The sequence below is a fragment of the Sapajus apella genome, unplaced genomic scaffold (assembly GCF_009761245.1).
Source record: "Sapajus apella isolate SASKATOON/1434 unplaced genomic scaffold, GSC_monkey_1.0 scaffold37, whole genome shotgun sequence".
NCBI lineage: Eukaryota > Metazoa > Chordata > Mammalia > Primates > Cebidae > Sapajus > Sapajus apella.
The window spans coordinates 19,736,855-19,741,529 of NW_022436977.1; the positions used below are offsets into that span (position 1 = coordinate 19,736,855).

The 4,675-nt window shown below is 38.5% G+C and overlaps 1 long non-coding RNA gene across 2 annotated transcripts in view; it reads right to left on the reverse strand.

The window, feature by feature from the left end:
* Positions 1 to 3,032: 3,032 nt before the first annotated feature.
* LOC116564442 overlaps positions 3,033 to 4,675 on the reverse strand; it is a 33,593-nt gene continuing 31,950 nt past the window's right edge. For both annotated transcript variants that reach the window (XR_004274895.1, XR_004274896.1), the window contains one exon: positions 3,033 to 4,034. This is a non-coding gene — a long non-coding RNA (uncharacterized LOC116564442). The remainder of the gene's footprint in view (positions 4,035 to 4,675) is intronic.

Sequence of the window (4,675 nt, forward strand, 5' to 3'; positions counted from 1 at the left end):
TTCTGAAGCACTGTTAGCTAAATTTATTTTCCTTTTATGCATTTATGTTAATGAGTTCAACATAATGTGTTCTTATAGAACATGAGCCCCTTTGAAATAAGTTTTTTAGGAAAATTGTGCTGTTGGCTCTGAATTGTATATACCAAATTTAAAGTTAGAGTGTTTCCTAGATCCAAGATTAGTTCATTTGGTTCAGTTTGTCTTTGAACCAGGCCAAGCTCATGAGCCAGCTGGGTATTAGTCATAAACGAACAGTCACACATCACTATACGCTATGTTGAGGGGGGAGGCAAGTCTGATCTCCAAATAATTGATAAAGCTTAATAGCCCTGTAGCCATAATACCTTTGCAAACCCTAACTCCAGATATGTCATGTGAACCTTGACAGCCAGGGCTTGAGATTTGTTTTACTGATTGCCAATCAGGTATATTATTTGTGATGTTCATGGGAGCATGCAAATTAGAAGACAGTGTTGTGGGAGTTCCTCAGTATTGAATTATATGTGTGCACTCGGGCCAGCCAGTGATTCATTTCTCACTTATAAAGGGTTTAACCTCCTCTTCCAATCATTGAGGACCAATTTGATTTTTCATAAAACTGGAAAACATTTATGGAGACTTCCCCAGTTAAATCTATGACAGTGTCCATTTAAATAGTGCAATTTAGTATATTCTGAAATAACTGCAACAAAAAATTGAAACGTGCCAGTATGTCATCTTTCTGCCTAGAAGATACTGTATATTTGGAAAGTTTATGCTTCTCTAAATAAATACATGTTCTTAAATATGCCATATCACAGCTTAAGAAATTGTATATACTTTATCATATGCCCTTTCAGAAACCAAGTATTTTGCATATGGTTGATTTTAGAAAGATTTTGAAGCTGGGGTGTGTCCTTGTTAATTAAGATCAAAGTATAAATATATATATATATATATATATATGTACTGTATTTGCAACTTTCAAATTGTAATTTCCTATACATTTATTAAAGTGTTGTTTTGTCATGTGGTTTATTAAATAAAAATGTACAGTCCCTTAAATATCTGCTCTTTTTATTAAGTAATGTTAGTAGGCCTAAAAACATTGTTCTTAAAAAACAAAAGAAAATCTATTATAACCTATCTAGTTTTATAATGTCATTTTATAATCTCCTCTTAGATGTTTAAGAAGTAAAACAAAAAAAATCTTATAGATAGTATGGAAAGATTTATTAAAAGAATCTTTCTCTTTTGATATGAGTCACATGCAATGTCTCTCCAGTTCTATCAACAGTGGCAGAAAGGAAGGAAAGCAGCCACTGTAAAATAGACTGGTGAGGCCCACAGGGAAGTCTGAGAGTAAGAGCCTGGACCAGTCCACACTATACCTCCCAGGCCAAATCTGGTCTGCAAGCCTATTTTATTTGGCCCAAGAGCTAAGAATGATTTTTACATTTATTAAAAATAAATCACTGGGTGCAGTGGCTCACGCCTGTAATCCTAACACTTTAGGAGGCCAAGGCAGGTGGATTGCTTAAACCTAGGAGTTCAAGACCAGCCTTGGCAACATGGTGAAACCTCATCTCTACAAAAAATACAAAAATTAACTGGGCATGGTGGCACATGCCTATAGTCCCAGATACTCGGGAGACTGAGAGATGGGAGGATCACTTGAGTTCAGGAGGTCTAGGCTGCAGTGAGCCATGATGGTGCCACTGCTCTCTAGCCTGGGTGACAGACCCTGTCCCCCCTCCCAAAAAAACCAGAATAATATTTAATGGCATGTGAAAATGATATGGACTTTAAGTGAATTTCTGTATCTATAAAGTATTACTGGAACACAACACACTCATTCAGTTACATATTGTCTATGGCTGCTTCCATGCTACTGTGGAGAGTTGCATAGTACCATAAAATATTTACTATCTGGTGCTTTATAGGAAACATTTACCAACCCCTGGTGTAGACTGTTTAAGACTCTAACATAAGGATGCAGTGAGGTCTTCTAGAGCCTGCTTGCAAGTTTTTGTGACTGGTATATCTGAGGCCACCTGAGTCACCAAAGGTTCTTTCTTACTTTTACCTTTTTTTTCTTTTTAATCTTCATTTGGGTTCAGGGCAGAATATAAGAAAAGAGTAGCAAGATTTCAAATATTCATGTGCCATATGCTAGCAAAGCACTTTTCTTACTAGAACACCATGATCACCAGGATCGTTTAAGCATACTTTTCAACATAAAAGCTTGTTCAGTTGATTTTCACATTTTTCACTTGTTATAACAAAAAGTTAAGAAAATAAAAATATGTGTAGAGTACTTTATGTAATTTGTGCCAACTGGGAGCTCACAAATGATGTTCTTTAAGGTTTTAAGTTTCCTAGCAAAAGACAGCAATATTTAGAAACAAGTAATAAACTATAGTTGGCCAGGCATGGTGGCTCATAGTTGTAATCCCAGCACTTTGGGAGGTGGATCACGGGATCAGGAGATTGAGACCATCCTGGCTAATATGGTGAAACCCCATCTTAAAATATGTATATATATATATATATATATATATAGAGAGAGAGAGAGAGAGAGAGAGAGAGAGAGAGAGTGAGTTGTAAATAGGATATACTAGTAAAGAGACTGAGTTTGTAATCCCAGGACTTTGGGAGACTGAGGCAGATGGATCACTTTGAGCTCAGGAATTGAGCTCAGCCTGGGCAACAGTGGTGAAACCCCATCTCTACAAAAAAATACAAAAATTAGCCAGGCATGGTGGCGTGTTTGTAGTCCCAGCTACTCGGGAGGCTGAGGCTGGAGAATCACTTGAGCCTGGAAGGCAGAGGTTGCAGTAAGCTGAGACTGCACCACTGCACTCCCGCCTGGGTGACAGAGTGAGACCCTGTTTGTTAAAAAAAAAAAAAAAATTATACACATATATATACTAATAAAGATAGATGTTACATATGATTTGATTACCTAGCTATATTTCTGTTTTGATGTGTCATTTTTTTGGTCCATGTCAGATGTTAAATACTAATTTGGGTAACAAGAGTCTTACAAACTATTTTTATGCTAAACTTTAATATATTCATAGAATAATAATTTTTGGTTACATTTCAACTCCAACTATGGTCCCATAATAATTGCTATAAGCTATGAAATAGACTAAGCACAAATAGGAAGTAGGAAGTCTTATGACAAAATATAATCTCTACATGAGTCATGTGTTTAAGATAGGAGGTTTAAAAATCCAGCATCAGTGACATATCACCAAAGATAACACTTTCAAGCAGCATTTTGGTTTAACAGGCTCTTGTGTAATTTTTACAGAGCACTACCAAAATTAAAGTTTGGTCCATGGGTCTTACCCTATAAACATGAAGAGGATACTCTGTGAGTTATCAAATTGCTTGCATGTCTCCTGGACTTAGGTTTTTTTCTTTTTTTTCTGGTTTGATTTTCAAATTCCGATTGTCTGTGTTTCGCTTGCCAATTTCTGCACATCGGTTTGTGGTTAGTTGGTATTTAAAAAAAAAAAAAATACTTTTGTCACTTCAACAAAATGCCAATGCAATGGAAAAAGGTGTGAGGGTTAGTTTTTCTCCGAAATATATCGAGCTAATTCTTGGTAAGAGAGTAAGATTCTTTAAAACGGGAAAATTTTAGAGACCTCATGAAAGCAAGGCTAGCCCTGAAGCAAGACAGATCATCTCTGCTCCCGTGACTCTCCTAGCATTTGAAGATCTGAGCCCACTTCCTTTCCAGAGGAAACCTGCTAACAGCTTAAATGGTTACAGCTGTTCAATGGTTACACTTTGAACAGTGATCACAGTGACTGTTTGACTTCAGTCAGGGCATGAAGGACTGAGGTGAAGGTAAGAAATGTTTCCTGAACTTCCATTCATTAATCCATCATACTCACCTGTGAAGACTATGGGGCAATTCCTAGTTCCAACACATTCTTTCTCAGTTTACAACTTGACTGGAGTTTCAGTGTTAGCAGAGCCGAAGTCTGTTCCATCCTCATTTTACTTTATTTTCCAAAGTCCAGGATATTTTTTAAACCCTAAAATAAAGTGTTATATAATTTAATATATTAGTCAATGATATGTATTTGGTTTTAGAAGTGTTTCTCAGCTGGGCATGATGGCTCACACTCGTAATCCCAGCACTTTAGGAGGCCCAGGAGGGAGGCTCGCTTGAACTCAGATGTTCAAGACCAGCCTGGGCAACATGGTAAAACCCCATCTCTACAACAAATTAGCTGGGCATGGTGGCACACACCTATAGTCCCAGCTACTTGGGTGGCTGAGGTGGGAGGATCACTTGAGCCCAGCAGGTCGAGGTTGCAGTGAGCTGAAATTGTGTTGCTGCACACCAGCCTTAGTGACAGAGTGAGACCCTAACTCAAAAAAAGAAAAGTGTTTCTCATCTTTAAGATATCATGATATTTAGCCGGGCGCGGTGGCTCAAGCCTGTAATCCCAGCACTGTGGGAGGCCGAGGCGGGTGGATCACGAGGTCAAGAGATCGAGACCATCCTGGTCAACACGGTGAAACCCCGTCTCTACTAAAAATACAAAAAATTAGCTGGGCATGGTGGCGTGTGCCTGTAATCCCAGCGACTCAGGAGGCTGGGGCAGGAGAATTGCCTGAACCCGGGAGGCGGAGGTTGCGGTGAGCCGAGATCGCGCCATTGCACTCCAGC